This window comes from Lepidochelys kempii, chromosome 26 (genome assembly GCF_965140285.1).
Source record: "Lepidochelys kempii isolate rLepKem1 chromosome 26, rLepKem1.hap1, whole genome shotgun sequence".
Taxonomy (NCBI): domain Eukaryota; kingdom Metazoa; phylum Chordata; order Testudines; family Cheloniidae; genus Lepidochelys; species Lepidochelys kempii.
The window spans coordinates 16408044-16430654 of record NC_136405.1 but is presented as its reverse complement, the minus strand read 5'-3'; the positions used below and the strand labels follow the sequence as shown (position 1 = coordinate 16430654).

The 22611-nt window shown below is 58.8% G+C and overlaps 1 protein-coding gene across 4 annotated transcripts in view; it reads right to left on the bottom strand.

Moving 5' to 3' along the window:
* The window catches only part of ZMIZ2 (zinc finger MIZ-type containing 2), a 43411-nt gene extending 21308 nt beyond the window's left edge, over window positions 1–22103 (bottom strand). For all 4 annotated transcript variants that reach the window (XM_073325468.2, XM_073325470.2, XM_073325469.2 and 1 more), the window contains exon 1: window positions 21802–22103. The gene's annotated coding sequence lies outside the window, so the exon portion shown is untranslated. The remainder of the gene's footprint in view (window positions 1–21801) is intronic.
* Between the last annotated feature and the right edge of the window lie 508 nt (window positions 22104–22611).

Here is a 22611-nt window from a genome sequence, read left to right as displayed (position 1 = left end):
GGGAAGTGGTCACATTGGCTCAGCAGCGCCAACTACGTCAGCTTCACAGCACGGCCAGCAGGAACTTGGCGTCCTGCCCAGATCTGGCAAAACAAGGTCCTGGCATGCGCGGGCTGAAGGGCTGGCCTAGTTCCACTGGGTTAACTCTCCCCAGCCCACGGTTTGTGGCTGATGGCATGAGGCAACCAGAGCAAACCACAGCACCTGCCACCTGGCTTGGGGGCCACTATGCCCCGGGCACGGCAGGGAGGGGGAAAGGGTCTCTTCAGGAAATGCCCTCTCCCAGCGGGGGGGGCGCTGTGGGGAGCAGGGCAGTAGCACTGACTGTGGGGGGAGCTCCCGGCTACCTCAGCCCCGGCCTCTCCCACCAGGGGGCGCTGTGGGGAGCAGGTCAGGGCACTGGCTGTGGGGGGAGCTCCCAGCTACTCAAGCCCCAGCCTCTCCCAGCAGGGGGCGCTGTGGGGAGTGGGGCAGGAGTACTGGCAGAGGGGCGCCCTGACCCATCCCATGCCCAGCATCCCTGAAGGCGACAACGTGCCATCCCATGCACAGTGAGGAAGGAAAGCATCTCTGGCTTGAACAGCCCCGACCAGCTCCTGGATCCTGTTTGCAAACATGCGGCGGAGCCAAGGCATCCTAGTGGGAAGCCGGCAGTGCAGGAATCTGGCCCGGCCCTCTGGAGCAGAGGGGTACGAAGGCGGGCCAAAGGCTGCCCTCCCCCTTTGTGCCTGATGCTGGGGGCGGGAAGGGAAGCAGGCCTGGGGCTGGGACAATAACTGAACCCCCCCCCCCGCTTCCGCCTGGCAGCCTCCACCTCTCAGCCATGAAGCACCAGAGCAGGGGAAACAGTAAACCCTGGCTCCCTGCCACCCCCCGCTCCCCTTGTGTGCTGGAGACAGGACTGTGGCTGGAGCACCCCACGCCCCAGTCAGGGGGCTCCCAATCCTGCTGTCTGCCTGCTGCCCCCCGCACCCGCTAGGGACAGGGGCATCCATTCCCCGTTTGGCTGGGCCCGTCTGGAGCGAGGGGGAAGGGGGCTGATGGCTGGGCCCTGAATGGAGGGCTGCTTGGCTGATGCTCCCCATGGGGGAGGGGAGCGCATGAGCTCAGCAGCAGGAACAGGGGCAGGATGCAAAGGGAAGGGAGCCTGGTGCATGGCGGGGAGGAGCTGCACATCCCCCCATGAGCTGCAGGGCTTGGGGGAGGCCTGAGAGGGGAGGTGGGGGAGGGGTGTTCACCGGAGCTCTGCTTGCGACAGGAAAACATACAGCAAGGATTGTTACATCTCCAACACTGAGCCCCCCTGCCCCATCCCTCCGCCTTCCCAGCCAACCCGCTTCCCCTGACCAGCTGGTCCTTAACTAATGACCCAGCTCCTGTGAACGGTGCTGAACCCCATCCCTAGCTGACAAGATGTCCCCAATCTCCAACTCCGAGCACCCACCAGGCTCCCAGACACCCTCCTGAGCTCGGCCTACACCCACCAGGCACCTTAACAAAGACTTCACTTTTACTAAGTTCAACCCACCGTCCCCCTGCTGCAACATGCTGGCCGCCCAGCTAAAACCCCAGCTCTTTGGCTCAGGGACTACTTGTTCTAGTTTTGTCCAGCACCTGGCACTCTGGGGTCCTCGTCTGTGACTGGGGCACTCCTAGGCACTACTGCAGTGCAATTAATAGACTAAGACAGAAAATACTCAAGTTTAAGGTCCCACTAGCAGCATCAGCTCAGCACCTATGTTATGCTGCACATTTGATCCCCAAGAGAAGAACAGAGAATTCCGGTGTGTGCCCTGGTGCTGAGGTGGCAGTGCTGTGGGACTCTTCGGTTCTGAACGCAAGAGCAGCCAGACGGGGCCAGACCAAGGTCCCTCCAGCCCAGTGTCCTGTCTGCCAACAGGGGCCAATGCCAGGTGCTTCAGAGGGAATGAACAGAACAGGCAATCATCAATTCTGCAGGTATTTTTGTGCTCTGATCTCTGCGAATTTAGTGCTGCACTTACAAAATTCTGTGGATTGAATTTCCTAGGTTTTTAAAGAGGAAAAAAATCCATTGCTTTCAGACGTCCCTTCAACCAACAATAATGTTAATACCCCTACCCTGCACTCTTCATCGCTTTGCAAAGGATGGGAGAAACTGAGGCACACTTTCCCTTCACACAGATACTTCCCTCCCTGGGTGCAGTCCCAGGAGAGGAATCCAAACTTAGGGAAGTGGCTTCACCAAGCATCTTGCAGGCTACTGGGAGAACTGGCCATAGAACCCATTCTCCTGAGTCCCTATCCAGTGCTCTATCCACTAGGCCACACAGCCTCTCCACGGCAATCTTTGCTAGCTGTGCACGGATCCTGCAAACAGACCCAGACAAGCAGGGTCAGAGCCTCACCGGGGCTTCATTCGCACAGATCTGCTTGCAGGATCTCAGCCCTTGAGATTTAACTGCACAAGCTCAGCATGTGATTTTCAACCAGTTGTACCTCAGTCACTAAACCAAAAAGATTTGGTCTCCCACCCAAGCCAAGGCCACAGTCCCCAGGAAGGTGTTCATCCAGGTAAGCCTGGAGTCAAACCTCAGCTGGCTTTGCCCTGAATACTGCTGGATATTTTCTCCACTCTCCAATGACTCAAAGGGCTTTTGCTCAAATTTTCCAAAATAAAAAAAAACAAACAAATAATTTCCTTCAGGCAGAACCCCCCCAAGCCTGGAAAATTCCTGCCCCGGACAGCACATGTTTTGGAAAACTGTGAACATCTGAAAAGCAGCAGCGGGAAGAAGCGTCGCCGCTGAAATGCCACCGAGAAACAGCAATGCTTCTTGGCGGCATTGCGGCGGCAGGGTGTCCTGCAGGCACACAAAAATGCCCCGGGGGGTGCCATGGCGCCCGCGGGCATCACGTTGGGGACCCCTGGGTTAAGGGATCTCTGCAGAATGGCAAGCCCACCCAGGCCAGACCCCTGCCTCCGGCGTGACCCCCTACAGCTGGGCTCTGCACCCTCTTCCCCCAGGCTGGCAGGCCAGGGCTGGCTGTCTAGCATGAGGGCGCAGCAAGACCCAACCCTAGGTCTGGCTGCAGTGGCTGGCCTCAGCCAGGGGGCTCTCCCTGCAACTCCCTCCCTGGGGTCTGTCCTGTGATGGAGACAAGCTGGAGCAGCAGCGACACCCGCCCGCCCCCTCTCAGCCACAGCCCCTCCGGAACAGCACGTCCTTCTCCACGTAGAGGTTGCAGAGGGGAGGATACAAACAAGGGATTTCACTGCAGGAAAACTCCTGCCACCTCCATCCCATGGTAGTCTTGAGGAGGATGGGTGGCCAGAGCCCCAGGCAGCCATCTGGGTGGGGCAAACCCCAACAACATCTCTACCCAACTCTAGTGCTTCCTAAGGAGCTCCAAGCAAACATTAACTAATAGAGCCCCTGACACCCGGGTCAGGCTCATTATCCCTGTTAAAGGTGGGGGAAACTGAGGCATGGAGCGGTGAAGGGACTTCGCTGAGGTTACTGGCACAGAACCCAGGAATCCTGGCCCTCAGCCCCCCTGCTCTAACTGTTGGCTCTCCCTCCCTCCCGCCAGTCCCTTGTTAACACACTAACACCACACAACAGGATTTTGCCCTTGAGGGAGAAGGGCTAGGCAGCATTGCAGCTGGTATCCAGTCTCACCTGATCACTCAGGCTGAGAAGCAGTTTTCAGACACCCCGCCCACCCCCCATTTTCACTGGCTCCTCACACAAGATCACCTGAAGTTGCATTTTTTTTTTTAAGTGATCAAAATTCTCAACAGTTTTTCAGCAAAACTGAAAAACCAAAACAAATCCACTTCCCTGCACCAGGGCACGTTCTATCCAGACTGCTGTGGAGGGGGGTGTCTACAGACCCCCAAACTCTGCTCTCTCCCCCCTCTCTATCTGCTGGGCTTCACGAGACCAGTCCCTTGGCAAAAAGCCCGAGTTACGATTCCCTAAGGTACTAATATTTAGGCGCCTGTCTTTGGGGATCTGGGCCTTGGAGACTCGGTGAATACAGATGCTTTTCACGCAGGTTGTAAGTACACTTGCTGTGTTGACACCCACTTTGCTGACTTCAAGCCTTTCAAACTAATTCAAGACGAACATGGGAAAGGGGCTACACACCTTTGATTTGTGTAGCTCACAAAGAATGTTTTTAGAAACAACTGTGCAGGTGGCATTTTAATCCAGTTAAGATCCAGGGGCATTGTTTGCCACCGTGTATTTTTGCCATGAGGAAAGTGCTCTGTTGGAAGGGCTGCAGGGAAAAGGGAACATACTTGCACAGGAATTAAAAGGTTTTTGGCAGGAAATTATTAGAGAGATTCATCTTATAACAAAATGCTAGCTTCCCAGAGACCCCTTGACCTGCTTACTTAATGTTCCCACAAAGGATCTACCTTTTAAACAGAACGACAAATTAATTTCTTTTATATTATTAGCAGCAAGACTTTGTATTGGAAAAATGTGACTTCTCTTCCTATGGAATTGTAGTATAGTAAAATATGGACTGGCCTTGTCATGGAAAAGCTTTCACACACAAGAGAAGCACTGAAAAGAGGATAGTTATTTAGAACATTGGTCATCTTTTTGGGGCGAATCAAAGGAGGAGGGCTCCCCAGCCAGCGAGCCAGGTTCTTTAGCCAGGGTCTTTGACTATTAATCTCATCCTGAATAAGTAAAAAGTAATGTATGGTGTAGTATAGCAATGTTTTATTGTAACTTTTCTTTAATAAAAAGTTTAGAAGACAAACAAAAGAACTAATTCCAATAGTTTCCTTCAGATTTGGCTTGTTTGGCAGATCTCAGCAAGATCTAAAAATGAAGCCAAGTTTGAAAAAAACAGAGGCGTGGTTTTAAAAGTTAAGAATGTTTAGGGATCACTGCTGACATGAGATTTTCCTTTCCCCCCACTTATTTATCTTTAAACAACTAGGAAATTAAATGCAAAACTATATTCCACTGTTACACGCATTCAAGTCAAGAACAACAAAAGTTCATGCTGACCACAAATCCTTAACTCTGCCTCCTTGGGTCATTTGCATTATGATACTGTCATGCCCACATTCTCTTGGATACAAGTGTAGCTGCAGAAATTAAAGACAGTGTTATTCTGGGTTATGAGACCCTGCAGCTGAAGGTTGTGTCAAAATGCAAGCACCTAAGGGTGCAGAGTTGACGGAGAACACAGACGGGGAACTTGGTTAAACTGTTCATTCTGATTTGGGCATGTCCTGACCATTGATCGATTTGTTGTGGAATGTGTAAGCTACATGATTAGCCTCATTAATGGATGAATGAGGGTGGCCGTATTAGCACGGATCCAGCAGCCCCTCTCCAAACCGGACACAGACTTCCCAGTCTTCCTGGGAACACCAGAGATTCACTAACCCACAGAGCATTTCTATGCCCCTGTGCTGCCCCCTGCCCTGGCACGGCCTCTGCAGCAGGGCAGAGATAAGGACCATGCAACTGTGTGTTAGAGACCCTCTCTCTGAGCCGTCGGAGAGGCACTTGATGACCTCCCAGGGGTGCAAAGACCCCTGCCAGGCACCTCACCCCATCCTGCACAAAGACCATCCTATCCCTCGGGGTGAAGGCCAGCTTACCACTCCCACTCTTCTCCCATTGCCTCCCCTGAGCACTATAAACTCATGGCACTCGTGAAAATGGCTGGTGGATGAAGAAGTCCCAAAGGAAGATCGGGGGATCCTTTGGGCAGGACAGTGGGGTAGAGGTAGGCCGTGTGTCCAGAGGGATCCCCCTCATCTGCAGCTTGGCAGAGTGAGCGGGTTGGGCACCAGCAGAGCAGATGCCAGCCCCAGCTGCCCCATGCTGAGTGGCATTCAGCCATATTGCAGAGGTGGGTGTGTGTGAGAGAGAGAGAGAGATCACCAGTGCCTCTGTGATGGCTCAGATACAAAAGCCCCCTCCAATGCCCCTCTCTGACCCCCATAACACAGTCCCTTCTCTCTGCCCTACTCACCCTCCAGGGACCAGCCAGCCACCTGAGTGCTCCAGCCCTGCACCCCTTGGCAAAACTCAAGGCGGGGGTGGGAAGCGCTCTAATTAGATTTCTCCATAACCTCACTGTGCGGGGAGCAGCGCAAAGGGGTGACACGGCCCCACCATGGGGAAATGCAGAGATGGGGCTCCCTCGCCACAGCCAGCCCAGGGTTCATCACCCGCCACCCGTCCCAGAGCAGGGCGGGTGGCTCTGCGAGAGCAGCGGGGCACAGAGCCGGGGCGGGGCTATGCAGAGAGAGGGACAGCGGGAGAGCTGGCTGTGTGGCTGAGCTGCAGGGCCACCAAGACAAAGCCCGGAGGGCGGGGGGGCTGCTCCCAGCTCAGGGTGTTGTGGAGGAGAAGGCTCTCGCAGGGCCAGTGCAAAGACAAGGCAGGAGCTGAGTGGAGAAGCAAGTGACTCAGGGCCTGATCCTGCCCCTTTTGGAGTCATGACAGGCAGGCAAGGACTCCATTCCCACTTGTAAATGACCTTGCAAGGCAATGGAAGGTCTGCTCTGGACTCCCCAACAAGCTGACAGGTATGGAGACCTAGGAGGGCAGGCATGAGATGGATCCTGCCACAAATGGGGAGACAGGGGCTGCTGGGGCCCCCCGCTGCAGACAGCAGCGGCAGCCTCCGGGAGTGGACCCTGCCAAGGACGGGTGGAGGATGCTGCATTTAAAGGGGCGGGGGAGGAGAAACAGTACCTAGGGTCAAGGAACATGAGCGGAATGACCACGCTCTGCCCCACCCAGCAGCTCCCCAGGTCACCCTGCTGCCCCAGCACACACCCAGCTGCCAGGCTCCAGGACAAGGCCACGAGGTTCTGCACCAAGGGGCCACCCTCTTGATCCAGCCTGTCCCACTGTCAGTGCCCTGGAAGGAGCCACCAGCTGCGTGTTTATTCTGCGGGAGGTAAAACAGGGAGGGGAGTTGCTCTTGGAGTTGACAAATGGATTCTCTGCCTGCTGCCTCAGAGCTGCTGATGCCCCTCAGCACTGACTCATAGCCCCTTGCAACCCTAGCCCTGGGTTTCCCTTGTCACAGCTCTGCCAGTGCCCCTCAATCTCAACCTGCAGTCCCTGCTAGCCCAGCTGTGGGCGTCTCTTCTGCAGAAACTCCAAACAGAACCAGTCTGTGTGATATAAACACCGGAATCGCACTCCTTGGCCAGGGCCCAGAGCAGTCTTGGGCACACCAGAGCACGGGGCAGGAGGGAGTAGGACAGAACAAAGGATCTTGGTACAAATGGGCAGCCAAGGGGCAACATGACACAAATAAGCATCCAGCCTGGAGCTGCTCCATCTCCAGCTGGGATAGCGGAGGCAAGAAATCCCCTGGTGGGCCATTCTGGAATAAGCTGTCCACAGGGGACATCCCTTCCTGACCCTGATCAGCAGCTGGCTCATACCCCCTAGCAGGAGGATGTGTACCAGTGCCAGGGGAGTGTATGGTACCCCTCTGGGTCACAAGGAGCAGACAGAAAAGGGTTACGGGGCTGGGAGGTCATCCATCCCCTGCCCGGTCACATTATCCAGATACATGGTCAAGTCTCCTGTCAATCATTACAGAGCTATCTGGTGGCAGTGAGTCCCAAAGGCTAATTATGTCCTGGGTTGATCTAAGGCCAAGCAAAGCTCTTTGGAGCAGGTCGAACAAGTTACACAGCACTAGGGCTGGCATGTGCTTAGAGTGCCTCCCAAGCGGTAGCACAGGTGACTCCATGTGGGGCAACCTCCTCTCTGAGTCAGGGGCGGCTCTGCCATCAGGAGGAGTGGTAACACTGAGGGTCCTGCCCCCTGTGCGTATGGGTAGGCCTCACTGGCGCTTTTTGCAAGAGGGTGGGCACTAAACCTGCTGTCTGGCCCAAACCTCCTTGCTGGGGGGGTTTCCTGCCTGGCGTCATGTGGCTGTGCATGGCACCACCCTAGAGGTGGCCGCAATGTGCCAGAGTGGAAGCTGCAGAGAGCTGGGGGAAACTTACTCACCAGGGGTCCATTTGCTGGGGAGCAGGTCAGGTAATGGGGGTCAGCACCAAGCTTGCCCAGAGAGCCCTGCAAGGTGGCTTGAGCACTGGAGGGGTGATCAGAGCCACTCTGGCTAGCACTGCTAAGCCTGGGAGGGGCTTGGACACAGTAGCAGGGGTGAGGGAGGGTGCAGGGTGTGCCTCATGGTGGTGGTGGTGGGGTAGTCTGCTTGGCTCCCCCAGCTCCTCTCTCTCTGCCTGGGCATCAGAGAGCGTTTGCCAGGCAGGGCTCCCCTGCCCAGCTGGGCCTTTGGACTGGGTCAGTGGGGGGGCTGAGTGCAGGGTGGGGTCAGGCTGCACCCCTGGTGCTGCAGGGGCATGGCAGCCCCAGCCCCACACCAGGCCCAGGCGTATCAGGCTACAATGTAGAAGGGGTGCTGCGACCATCTGTCTCTAGGTCCTGGGGCTCCCAGCCTGCTTGCAGCCAAGCCCATGCGTCCCTGCTCAGCTTGGGGGGAGGTGGGAAGGGGCAGCTGGCAGCTCCAGCAGGGGCAGTGACTAACCCTTCCATGGGACCCTGAGTCACTGGCGCGGCCCCATGACCTGTGACCGGCTCCACGGGGGGAGGCCGTAGCGCAGTGCCCAAAGCCTGGGGCCTTGGCATGGAGCCCTGGGGTGCTCTCTGCCTCCCTGTCCACATGCCAAGGTGGCATTCTGCCCCCCTCACCCTGCTATTGCTATTCCTGCCCCATCTGGACCTGCAATGTGCAAAGCGGTGGCAAGGGGTAGAAGCCCTGCCATGGCTCCCTGACACACAGGGACACCAGAGCTTGCTGGTAGAGCTGGGGACACTAACTACCAGACTCTGGCTGCCCTGATGGGAGCAGGAGGGAGCCCAGGCATTGGGCATGCCGAGCCCCATCCAGGTGCTGATGCGCCTTGCCACCGCCCATGGGGCCTCAGTACCCTGTTTCAGACCCAGGGCCACCCATCAGCAGCTGGCCCCTCCTGCACTCTGGGGCACGGCCCAGTGTCTCCCCCTCCCATTGTTCCCACAGCCTGGCCCACGCCAGGGCAGAGCTCTCCAGGTACGGCCACGGCGATTGCCTTGGCTCTACTCCCGCTGGGCTGCTGGCACCTGGAGCAGGGCCATGGCACATCCTGCCGCTTTGACCCTGGCCTGGGCACCGTGTTCCCATGGGGTTGGGAGGAGGGAAGGGCAGGGGAAAATGTGCAGTCCTCCAGGAGCTGCTCCCAGTTCAAACCAATGTCCAGCAGTGGACAAGTTTAAACCAGCTTCTCCCCAGCATGGGTAGCAGCTGGTGCTCTCTTAAACTCCAACTCCATGCCAATGCTTGGCAAGAAAGAGATGTCCTCAGTGCTGGCCCAGGGAGGAGTCTGGAGAGCAAAGAGTCACGGGGAGAATGCCCCCCTGCCCAGCAACATCTGGGGAGGGGCCTGGGTAGAGGGGACAGTTCTGTATGTACATGCTCACCCCAGGTGCTCATTAGGGAAAATGAGGCACAGGGCGAGGTCCTTGCACCTGAGTCCCCTGCTAGGGCAGGGATGCCAGTTTGTCATGAGCCCCGAGCATTAGCCTTTCACAAAATAGCAGAGATAATCCAATCCAATCCCCTCGCCCTCCCGCATCCCCATCCCAGGGATGAAGGCCTAAGTGGGATGGCTGTGGGCCCCTGTGCCAGGGGGTACCCCAGTGGCTGGGGGAGATGTGGCTTCTTCCCCAGCCCTCACCTGGAGGAAGGGACCACTCTCCCCTCTTCTCCATGGCACAATTCTCCGATTTCTTCATGTTGCTCCTCCTGGGGAGCTGGGCTTGAGGGGCGGGCTGCCCTAAGCCTGCCAGGGCCCCTGTGGGAAGGTGGTTTCTTAACTGTCCTGGAGGGCTGGGCAGCTCTCTGGACCCTGTGGGTGCAGTGTGGAATGCCAGGAGGGGAAACAACACAACCACAGTGCTGGGCCCCTGTAGCTGGCTGGAGGGGAGGAAGGTGAGCTGTGCTGCAGGCCCCTCCAGGTGGGCCTGCCCCTCACCCCCTGGTGCTGACCAGCTGCCTGTGCACGGCTCCCCTGCAGTGCACATCTGAACTCTGTGCTTCTTGCAGAACGTATTCCTGGAACAAGGAAACAGCCTGTTCCTTCCCAGGGATTATAGCCCAGGAGGCACCGCAGGAGAGGGAAGGGGGGGGCTGACCTGTGAATCAGCGGCAGAGCACCGAGGCCTCCTCCCTGCGCCCAGGGGCACAGGCGAGCTTTGCTGCCTTAACCCCTTCCTTCTGCAACAGGCCTGAGGCCCTCTCTGCTCCTGGGGGAGGCCAGCCTTGAGAACTGGCAAAGCTGCTGGAGGCGAAAGCACACAGAACCACCCCAGTGCAGTCCTCTATGGATCTGTCAGCAACTCCACCCGGGGGTGGGGATGCATGGGGAAAGTGGGGTAGGTGTCCTGGCACCCCCAGAGGCACTGGAACCTTGCCCACAGACGAGGCCACTGAAGCACCAGGATAGAGACTGCAGGTCCTGATGTGCACCGAGCCACTAGGCTCGAGGGAAGCAGCACTGGCCTGGAGCTAGGGGCCTCACGCTGAGGGCGTCCGGCTCAGCCGCTCCACGCTAGCAGCTGTGGAGGAAACTCCCTCTGTCATGTCGCTCCTGCATGGGCTCTAATCCTGCAGCCGCCCTCCCCACCCTGTTGAAGCAGGGATCCCCAGGATCTGCAAACACAGGCCTCTGTGCATGTGAGGCTGTGGCCAAGCTCATGGGGTTTAGTGATTTCTGGCTAGGACTACTAGCTTATTTCCAGCTGCTGGGAGAGTCCAGGAGTTCCTCCCACAGCCAGTGCTTCTGCCCCAGTCCCCACAGCACCCCCTGCTGGGAGAGGCTGGGGTTGGAGTAGCTGGGAGCTCCCTCCCACAGCCAGCGCTCTGCCCCTGCTGAAAGAGGCCAGGGCTGGAGTAGCCAGGAACTCCCTGCACTCCCACGCTCTTTCCAGCGGATCCCCTCTGTAGCTGGTAGGGGGGGGGAAGGGGGAAACAACACCTCTCTGGAGAGGTTCCAGGGTCTGGGATGCTGCATGCTCCATGGCATTGGGGGGGGGGGTAAGAGGTGCCTTCCCCTCCCCCACCAGGGGCAGATTCTAGGGCTCGGAGCATGAGCCTAATGGGCACAGCCCCTCAGGGTGGGAGAGATCAGCACTGGGGGCCCAGGCACCTGGAAATGCAGTTGCCAGTTGCGGAGGCAGTGGGGGAGGGGAAGGAGGGGGTCACAACCGGATGTGCCTTGGCGGCTGCAGTTCCTGTGCAGGCCCCGGAGGTCTCCACACCCCCGCGCAGGGCAGAACGCTGCAGTCTCCACACACAGCTGCTTGGGGGAGGGATGGGGTGTTGGCCAGCAAACTGTGCCGGGCACAGTCCCATGGCCCCTTCTGCTAGGGAATCCCCCCAGCCACGCCAGGAGAGCTCACTCTGGAGCATGGCGTCCCACTGGCAAGGGAGAGGTGCCTGCAGCCCACAGGCGGGTCAGACCACCCGCACAGCTAGTCAATGGCTGATCTCCACGGGGCCAGTGCCTGGCCAAAGGAGGGGGGGATGAGGATGGTAAGTGGAGGCACAAGGGGGGGGATTAGTAAGAATGGGGGTGACATTAAGGCTGAGTAGTGGAACTGCTGGCTCCAGCAGGCTGCAGCGTTGTCTCCTGGGATGCTGGAGCATGGGGATTTTGAACTGCGAGCACTGGGGCAAGATCTGAGCCTTGCGTGTTGGGGAGCCCCCCCATGTTAGGGATGCAGCATCCCCATCTGGTGCCTGGGGGATGGGACTTGCCACCTCTCCGCTCCCTGCCCTTGGTCTTCTCCAGCAACTCTCTCTGCTGGGCAGCCTAGTGCCAAGGGACGGATCCATGCAAGTCACTCTGTGCACTGAGCTTTCAGCCAAGAAGCAGCCATGACGCCTTTGTGTGCAGCCAGCCAGGGCAGGTAACCTGATCCTGGGAAGCGGAGAGGCGCCCCAGCCCTGCCCAGCAGAGAGCCCAGCTGGCAGCCTGCCAGGAACCCAAGGGCTGCGGCTCTTTGGCATGAAGCACAGATGGCAGCTGCCCTTGTGTTTAACATGGAGGTGCAGGCTCTGGCAACAACAGTGCCCAATGGCACTGCCCTCCCTGAGCCCCACTGCTTGGGAGGAGAGGGGCAGCATGCTGGGGCAGGGGGCAGACACCTGTGCAAGCAGGACCCATGCTGTGGGGGGGGGGGAATAGCACCAACAGCAAAGCAGGGGGTCTGGATTCCTGCCCCATAACAGCAGTGATGGGCACAGGTCCAGCCTCGAGAGACATGGCAGCGGTGCCTGGGCTCCCTTGGTTTAATCACAGGTAGAGTGTGGCTCTGCTGAGCATAGCGACCCCACAAGTGCCATGTGCCCAGCCATTCCAGCACCATGCCATCACCTTACCACCTGCCAACTCCCCCAGGGCCTGGCACCAAAGCCCCTTGGCTAGGGTCCCATGCACAGGGCACTTCACGAGGGGCAGAGTGGGTGCAATGCACTGTGGCTATTGTCTGCCTCCCTGCAGAACACAGCTCGGGTGGCCCTGAGAGGCCGGGCATTAATCCAACTCCTGGGCCAAACGCTGGGCCTGACTAGCAGAGAACAGCCCCTCCCCAGTCCTCTGAGAAAGATCCTGCAGGCTAAGTCCTAACTTTGGCGATACCTGCAAAGCCCCCCCACACCTTGCAATGCCAGCTTTGATCCTGGACCTCGTTAACCACATCTACTGATGGGGCGGGAGCCCAGCTAGTCTCCAGCTGGCTCTCCCAGGGCACAGGCTGTGCAAGGGCTCACAGGAGCCAGAGGTGACTAAAGGTAGCAGATCCAACTCCGATATGCTGCAGGGGCACCAAGCAGGGAACTGCTATGGGGAAGCAGCTCCAGGGCTGAGGACTCGGCAGAACCCGGGTTGGCACTGGATGGGCCCAGAGTGCAGGGGGGGGCCCTCCCCTCCAGGGTCGGCCGAGGTAGCACATCCCCTCCAACACTCCGTGGGAGCAGGGGGCACACGCAGGCCGAATGGGGATGGCTAGAGAGTCGTGTGGCTGGATTGAGTGCTGGTCACAGGAGCTGGCTGGGAGCCCTGGATGCTGGGCAGATACAGGCAGAGCAGCCTGCTTCCACTGCCATGTCCCCCCTCCCCTGGAGGAACCAGGCAGTCTCTGGGGCTGGGGGGTCCTGGAACCCTGCGGAAGCTGCCAGTAAATGGCAGCTGACAGGGCAGTACCATGTGCACTGAGAACGCAAGGGGTTAAGTGACCCCCGCTGCTGTCCCCAGCTCCCTAGGTCTTTCTCTGGCCCAGGATGTCAGAGCTTTGGAACACATTGATCTGGTTGGCACCTGCAACCTGTTGTCACGCTGCAGCGGGATTCTCACAAATGCAGGGCTCCTATCACCCCAGTGGGGCCCGATCCCATAGGTGAACTCTGAGCAGGCTGGAGACCTGCTAGTCCCCACAGCAGGAGGGCTGGACATCTGGACAGAGCATCCTGGTGCTGCACAGAGGTCGAGCGTGGGGTAGGCATAAGAGAGGCACTGAGCCGGAGGAGGGACAGACACAGGCTGGGCTGTCAGGGCACGGCCCAGCTAGGACAGCTGGCCTGGCTGATGTGCGTGACCCCAACAGATGATTCAGGGATCCCAAGTGGAGGGAGGCATCAACCTCCAGCCTCTCAGGTGCTTAGGTCCCACGCCTGGGGCAGGTCTTTGCTCATTATCCACCTGGGTGGGACCTGGACTGAAATGGGTTGGGAAAGGCCCCCACACCAATCCCCTGGGTTCTGACAGGGCTGGAGTTCAGAATAAAACTGGCCATTTTCATCCTAGAAACGATCACACATGGCTTGCACACGCTGTCCCTGACACACACATGCTGTCTCACGCTCTCCCAGTGACACAAACACCCCAGTGTTTCTCCCCCTTATCCTGTAAATAACAAAGCTGATCTATTTGAACCAGAGTTGGAGGGGGGTGGCAGCAGCGGGAGCCTGAGCATCTCTGGGAGCCCTGGTGCTGGTGGGCTGGGACATGGCGGAGTCACACACACCCCAGCTCCCGAGGAGCCTGTGCTGCCCCCGCAGCGGGTGATGACACACACCAAGGGGATCATGCTAATCAGTACCGAGAATGCCAGGAATGAGCATACCAGCCACCCACCCACCACTCCCTGCTTGGCCAGATCCCCAACCCACCCCCCTGCAGGGCACTCACACCCCCCTAGGCAGTGGAGGGGGAAATCACAGGGACTTTCCACACTGACCCCCCCTCCCGGAGTCCTGACAGGGACTTTCCACATTGACCCCCCCACTCTCCAGGACCATGGGACTCTCCCCACCCCCCCCACAGATGTGTACACCCAACGCTGGACAGGCTCCATCCTCATGGGACAAGACACCCTGCTGGGGGTCCCTGCGAGGGCTGGAGGAGAGTGGGAAACACAGAACACAAGCCTAGGGGCTCAGGCTGGGTTGGGGCCCTGGTGCCAGCTGGCCAAGGGGCTGAGAACAAGGCTGGGGAAGGTGGGGTCTGCTCTCTCTGTGCTCCCTGCTCCTCTGGCACTTGCCCCGGTTGTGCCTCCTTGGCAGCACCCGGAAGCTCTCTACGGCTCTGCTAACAGTTGGATGCAGGAGCAGGATGGGGCAGGGGAGGGGCAACAGGCTGAGCCGGGAAAGGAGCAAGGCCAGAGGGCAGCCTCCTACCGCAACGTAGCGAGAGGAGCTGCACCTAGATGCCTCTGTTTCTTGCCCCTCAGGTACTAGCCTTACCGGAGATCCTCCTCCCATAACTCACCGCGGGGTTCCTGGTCATCCTTACACACAGGGGCAGGGCATGGAGCCCTGGTGATGTCGGGGCCCCACAGAGAGCTGGTAAGAAGAGTCTCTCCCTCCCCCAGGCCCACCCCAGGGGCCCGGGGTAATTCCAGGCTGATGCCTGGGTTTGTGCTGTGGGCCAGATGCAGACACTTTCAGTTCCCTCTGGCCTCCGCTCCTGGTGGGAGGTGCTGAGCCCCAGGGCAACTGTGACACCCAGAGTAGCTGAGCCAGAGCTTGGCTGCCCCTCCCACAGAGTGGGGCATCAGATCTGCTCTGACCCAGATTCCCAGGGGTCTGAGGCACTGCAATCAATCAGGGAACGAAATGCAGGGCCAGCTCCGCGTGTGGCCCCTGGCCGTTCTCCCCGCCAGAGCCTCCTCCTCTGCAGGGCCCACCTGCCATTTCCAATCAACCCTCAGCACAAACTACACCCCTTCACCCCCCCGCCCTTCAGGGTCTTTGAGTGACAGGGCAAGATCTGAGGTGCCAGTCACATCGCAGCCAGTTCCCCTTGAGCTGTGTTGTGGTGGTGGTGGGGGTGGGCAGAAAGAGATATGTGCACTTGCTGCCCCAGCCCCCTTCCAGAGGGACCCTCCCCAGATGGTGGCCTGGAAAGCAATGGGGTCAAAGTTCAGGGTCAGAGATTCCCCGCTGGGTGTTTAAGGCACTATCTTAGGTGACACAGCCCCACCCTCCTCCCTGGGGATGCCTTCCACCCCAAGGGATGGAGGCCAGGGTCGCCCTGGATGCAGCTCAGAATTTACTCAAAATTCCCTTCCCAGGTCCACCCCCCTTGTAGGAACAAACTGGGAAGGGGCAGACGCCGATTCCCCCACCCCACCCACAGGAGCAGCAAGGAGAGATAGACTCTGGGGGGACTGGACCTGCCAGGCAGAGCCCCCCATGCAATGGGAGCAGTTAGCCTGACCCTACCCCCATAGGGAGGGAGCATCTCCCACTCAAAGAGACTGTCTCTGCCATTAGAGGCTCCTTTGTCATGGAAAAGAATCTGTGTGTTGGCCCCAGCACCTTTCACCTCCACTACCCCCCTGGTAGTGCCCCAGTGGGCCCGGGTCTTGTAACACACACACACACACACACACTCTACTCCTCCTCCTCGGCACATGCACGTGACACCCCCCCCACACACACACACACACCAGGACACATGCTCTACTCCTATTGCTCCCAGTGCTGGAAGGGACCTTTCAGGGCCAGGCAAGGCCATAGCCATGAGAGGTTCCGGCCGAGCAGTCCCTGGGAGGTTTCTCTCCCCAGCTACCCGAGGCCCTGTGACTCTGCTGGCACTAGTTAAGCCACCCTCCTGCAGGCTGGCTTGGCCATGCTGGAAACTTTTCTGGGATCACAGCCTCTCTGACTGGGGGACTCCGGCCACCCACTCCCTAAGGGATCTCTCCCCACTGGGGCATGAGGCACTGAGCGGCCTGGCACCAAGCTCCAGGCTCGGGAGCTGATCTCCAGTCGTTCGGACACTGGCTGGGGCAGCAGCTATATATCCAGAGCCACAACAGCACATAAATCCCCATTTATCTTCCTGGCCTGGAGCGGGCGTGTAGAAACGGCAGTTTGGTTATGAGTTCTAGAGAGGCTGCTGGTTTTGGGAGCCTGATGTGAGAATCCGGGGAGCAAATTTTCTGCAGTGCTGGGACCTCGCAGCTCCCAGTCAGGGAAAACGTCCCGTGGATGGATACCTGAGGGCCAACCGGCCCAGCAAAATGGACTGTGCTGGGACGCTGACTTCGGATGCTGAGAGACTGGGATCCAGTCCCCCCTTAACCTTCTGCATTGAGCTAAATAGATGGAGCTCCTGGAGTCTCTCACTAGAAGGCAGGTTTTCTAATCTTTGAATCATTCTTGTGGCCCTTCTCCACCTCCTTCTCCAATTTATCAACATCTTCCTTGAATTGTAGGCACCAGACCTAGACAAAGGATTCCAGCAGTGGTTGCACCAGTGCCAGCTACAGAGGGAAAAGAACTGCTTGGCTCTGATTCCATATTCTGCTGCATCTGTGTCCCAGGATCGCATTAGCCCTTTTGGCCACAGCGACGCACTGGGAGCTCGGGTTCAGCTGACTATGGAGGTACAGCACCTGGCACAAAGGGCAAAGACTAGCTAAGCCATTACACCATTACAGGAAGATTGGAGCAAGGGCTTCCCCATGCCCATAGTACCTAATGCCAGGCACCCACAGCACTCTGAGCCCAGGAGGGCAGAAAGCAGTGCTAAAGCCCTGAACACACGGACTGTTCTGGAGCCAGTGGTCTACCTCAGGAGCCTTCCCCATGAGACAGCTTTCACCCAAGGATCTCCAAGCCCTTTACAGACAATAAAGTATAGCCACCCCAACCACCCCTGTGTTAGCGGTGCAGATGCTGAAAAACAGAGAGGTGATGTGGCTAGTCCAAGAAGATAGTGGACTGCACAATCCAAGCCTTCAAATCCCCCCCAGTGTAACCACTGCAAAACACTCTCCTAGAGCTGGGAATGGAATCCAGGCATCTGGGCTCCCATGCTCACACTCAGACACCAGAGGATTCAGGGAGGCTTCCATTCCAAACCTGCCTTCTCAGTTGCTTTAACTTTTCAGTTCAAACTCAGTTGTTGGCCTTTTTTGGGTCTCCAACCAGGAAAATCCAACGATGCCCCCAGGGGACCCGGGGGGAGAAGGGGAAGAGGGTCATTCAGATATTTTTCACTCCCTTTGCTAATGGAAGGGATACGCTCCCCAGAGCCCACACATTCCCTCTGCTTTATGATTCCCAAGAGCTTGACACTTTCACCAACACAGCTCAGTAGCCTGGCTCTGTAGCTCGCTTTCTTTGGCTTTGCAGCCAGCCACTTGCGCACCGCCTTATGGCACAGGAATGCTCTGGCAAAGGTCTACAAAACAAGCCACAGTAGAGCAGGTACACCACCACCCTGGGCTGACAGATCATAGGAGTCTCTGCAACAGTGACTGGAAGCATGAAGGCAGTGGCTTGATTGCCCTGGAGTTTAACTGCTAAGCAGCTCTGTGCCTGGCTAGCATTCAGAGGGGAGACCACTGGGGCATGAGACTGCTCTAAGATATTGTTCAGCAAAGGTTGGGGACCCCATGGGTTCCTGGCCTCCCCCAAGAGGAAGCAGATTGCCCTTTGGTCCATGGATGCCCTGTCCTGTGCTTGCTTTCTCGGGGCCCCCATGGGTCAAGATCAGACTCATCACGTGGCTGCCGGCATCTCTGCCTGAGGAGCACATCCATACAGTCCCGGCCCTCGAGCAGGGCCAGGTGCTGATCCCACTGATCGCAGGTGAGGGGCCGTCACACAGATGCTGACTGCTTGTTTTCTTGGAGCTATTGGCAGCCGGTTCCATTGCTTGACACAGCCGGGCCAATTCACTAGGGAGCAAGATTAATGACAGATGGGCTCCACCGCCCACTTACCTATGGCTGGCCTGGGTGAATCACATCACTTCACATTCCTTTACTCCCCTCACCACCCCTCAGGCTCAATCCAGCCTCTGCTGTCCCCCAACCTCCTGCCAACCAGGCAGCCAGGGATGCAGCACACCCTGACCTTCCAAGACACTCACCCGGGGCCCGCCCACCATTATATAAGTGGGTGGGTGGATGAGCTTCGGCTTAACCTAGTTACCTAGTGAACTATTGCCAACACGCAAGCTGTGAACCTGCCAGGACAGCGGGCACCGCACCCAGTGGGGGAGGCGGATAGGGAGTCAGCTGCTGTTCTAGCAACAGTGAAGGGCAGAGCAGGGGACCTGGGAGAGTTTCATCCGGTTATTACAGCTGAGGGCTCTGTCCCCTGGGATGGCTGCTGGCGGTTCAGGCTAGGGGGCCTGGAGTCAGACTTTCTCCCCAGAGCTAACCCAGCCTTCTGGCCCTCCTCTCACAGCTCTGCCCCCCTGCAGCCCACATGATATGACCGGCATATCTGGCCTCCTGCTGGGCAGGAGCCCAGGACTCCAGCGACATTGTGAAGGGGCAGTCGTGAAGGAGCCATGCATCCAGGGAGTTTCTGGCAGTGCCGAAGCAGACAGCAGAGCGGCCTGCACTGCCAAGCTCAGGATGGAGTTCAAGATCCCCAGATGTGGAGCTGAAAGTCTAGGTGGAGATGTCACTGGGAAGAGGTCTCCCTCTTTCCCAAATCCCTCCTGCTGGTGGAAATCTGCTGCCCAGGACAGGAGGGAAGCCACAGGAGTCTCTCAAAAGTGGGGAAGGGGAGGATATTCTCTGTGAGTCTTGGCCATAACAATCACCACACGTGGGTACCATTCAAAAAGAGGCCTGGTGTTGGAAGGTGCCAACCCCATAGCCACCTCTGGCTTCGCCATGGATTCCAGTGCCTCATTTTTGACCCTTCCCATGTGTGGGCGGGGTGGTGAGGGGCCAACACGCTGCGATTACCCTCGAGAGCTAGTCTACTGGGACACTACCTATGCAGAGTCCCCAGAACTTGAGCCCATTCATAGCAGTGGGACACGAACTTGCCTTGACCACAGCTCTGGACCATCTCATCTGTGGAACCAATGCTAGCAGCTCTTAAGAAACCAGGGAACAAAGTCATACCACAGCAGCAGGCTCCACATCCCAGAGCGCAAACCAACCAACCCTTTCCAGGAGGTCAAGCTACAGTGCCCAAGGGGTGGTGCCAAAGTGACAAAAGATGGGCATGCCAGGCCAGGGCTGAAGCTAGCGGACTCTACAGAAGACACTTAAGCAGAGGCCAGGCCTGCAGGAGGGTGGGGGTGGGTGGGATTTAGGAGCCCGGAGGTCAGGAGATATTCTCTGTGTGCACTGTGTTACGCTGTCGGTAAGGCTAGGGCTGGTCCCAACAAGCTGGGCTGGTGGATCTGCAGCACCGCTGGCAGCCAAAGCACCGGACTAGCCATGTTGCCTGACTAAGCTGCAGTGCTTGGTGTCCCAATGGTGGGAAGAGCATGACGCTACTCAGCCAAGCGTTACCCCGTGGTCAGGTGCCCACAGAGATGCAAACAGACTGCCCAGGGGGGCCAGATACCATACTTCAGCCCCCCAAACACTCATCACGGTAAATATCCTTAGCCACACTGCCCCACAATGAGTTCCCCCTCCAACCTCCTGCCACTTGTCCCAACCTGGTCTGGATCTCCGCTGAAAAAACCCAATGCATCGGTATAAAGCCGTCCCAACACTGGGGTAAAATGGACCAGCTTAGATACCAAACCAAAAACGACACGTGCAGCAGTTGCCCTGCCCCCTGTCTGCAGCCTCTCAGTCCACCCAGCTGTGACAAACTGGGGGTTCTGCTCACACCCCTTCTGAATCATGGCTAATTTTATTCAATTGGATCATGAAATCCCTGGTAGGAAAAAAGCCTCTGGATATGTGGATCGCCCATCAGTGAGCAGGGCTGTGCCCCCACAGTGACCAGTCAGCACCCACTGATCCTCTGTCCAAAGAGAAACATCCCCAGAAGCCAAGAGCTGCTGCTGCTGGGTGGACGGCTTGTCCCCAAGGCCCCAGCAAAGCAAGCAGCCTCTTCGGAGGGTCACATCCATGCCGTGAACCATGGGTCTGTGTCACACCAGAGGAGGAAAAGGCAACACTACAACACCAGATGCGCCCTGCAAAGGCAGGCAGCCCCCACCCACACCACCTGGAGAGACTGTGTGCTCCCAGCCCAGCATCCTCCAAGCTGGGAAATGCGGTGGGTGGGTCAGGCCTAATCAGGAGAAGCCAGCTGGACCTGCGATAGCCAGTCTGCAGGAGGAGAGATTCCTCCCCTTGCCAAGGCATGCCAGACAACAGCAAGAAGGCAGAAAACCTCTGCTGGCACAGGGGATAGGCCATTGATTGGGCGCTGCTAGGCAGAAACCAGAAGCAGTCTGCAGCTCATTCACCTAACCCAATACGCCACAGATACACTGTCCAGGGCCTGAAAACCGGCTGGAACAGCCCGAGTGTCAATCTAGGACAAGCTCAAGGATTCCGCCCCCCTCCGCCGGCCCACGGCCTCTCCCTTCCCACCCATCTGCACTCAGATGGGCCGGAGTCCTGCCAGGCCTGGAGCCGACGGGGGGAAGCCCCCAGACCGCAGGCACTGGCTGGAAACCCCCAAGCCCACTCCCACGCAGAGGAGGAAGCCTCGCGTATGAATTCCCGGCAACTCTGGGCTCTCTGGCAGCTCTCGCCACCCCGGGAGCCCCCCCAAGACCGCGGCCTCCGCCAGCGCCTGGATCAGCTGCAGACCTGGCCCCGCTCTGTGCGGGGCTCTGCAGGCAGCCAGCCCCCTGACCCACCCTGGGCACAGCAAAGACGGCCCGTTCTTCCGGCTCCCCAGGCATCCCCCGAAGGGGTCCTGCCCAGTGCCCACCTCGCCGTGCCCAGCTATGCCCGGAGGAGCGTGCCCCGCAGCACCCCCCAGAGCCTGCCCCACACTGCGCCGGCAGCAGCAGCTGGGCGGCCAGCGGGAGCCCCGGACGGCGACCCCGCTCCCACCCCGCAGCTGGCACCGACCCACCTCGCCCATGGCATCAGCTCTGTTGCTATGGAAACTCACTTTCCCTGGGCATCCATCAGCCCGAACCCGAATTCAACCGCAACCAGTAGCATTTAGAAAAAATGGCAGCTCCCCAGGCGGAGGGGGGAGGAGGAGCCGGGGGACCCCCCCGGCCCCGCCCTGGGGCAGCCTGCTCCAGCGGCCCCCCCGGTCAGCAAGCCCCCCCCAGGCCTCCTTCCCCGCGGACAAGCGGGCCGCTTGCAAAGGATTTTCCTTCTAGGCAACAAAGGAGAGGGCGCAAAATATCCTCCCCTTCCCGACGCGCTGGCCTCGGGGGGCGCCTTCCCCAGCCCCCAGCCGGCACCCCTTTGCCCCAGCCCGGGGACAGCCCCGCTTCCCAGCCCCGCTCCGCCCCGGGCCCTGCGCGGCCCCCGCTCCGGCCCAGCCACTTACCTTCCAAGGAGACAAAAATGGCCCTTCGCCTTCCTCGCCCTCTTCCTCCCTGCGCGGCGCGGCCGGGGCGGGAGCGGCTCACTGAGCCTGCTGCTGGCCCGGCTCCATGGCGGGGGTCGGCGGCTGCAGCTAACAAAGCCCTGGCTCCGCGGCCCCTCCGTGCTCTGCCTCCGCTCCTGCTGCCGCCGCTGCCTGGGCCACCGCGGGGCGAGTGAGCCGCTGCGCGCAGCTCCCCGCCTCCATCCTGCCGCCCTCCCCGCTCCGATTGCACAATAGCAGCCCGGCAGCCTCATCAATATTCATAGCCTGCTGGAGGCTGAGCCTCCCTCCCCCACCCAGGCGAGAGCAATGGAGCTCCTATCTGGAGGCAGGGGATGGGGGGGAGTTGGCTGCAGCCCCCCACCCCCACTCAGGGTGGGAAAGGCAAACAAAGGGCTTTGCTGGCTGCTGGAGGCCGGGCTGGCTGCACAGGGGCGCTGGGATTTCAGCCCACACAGAGAAAGGGCAACCGTGCGCCCCCACCGGGGTTGCCACCTCTGTGGGCATCCCTCACTTTTGAGGACAGTGTTCTGGGGGCTCCGCACACCTCGCTGTGGGCTCGGGATCATCCCACATGACCCGGTTGCATGCCTACCTCCCAGCCGCCCATCCCTGGCATTGTGACCTGCCGGAGAGGAGGGCCTCAGCTACAGCTCCCCATGGGAGTTTGGAGCCTAAATAGCCTGGGGGATCCAGGCCTTGGCCCTTTTGCTCATACCTAGGCTTCGTTCCTTATGGCAGCCAAGACACTGCTGCCACCCACCGCTGACG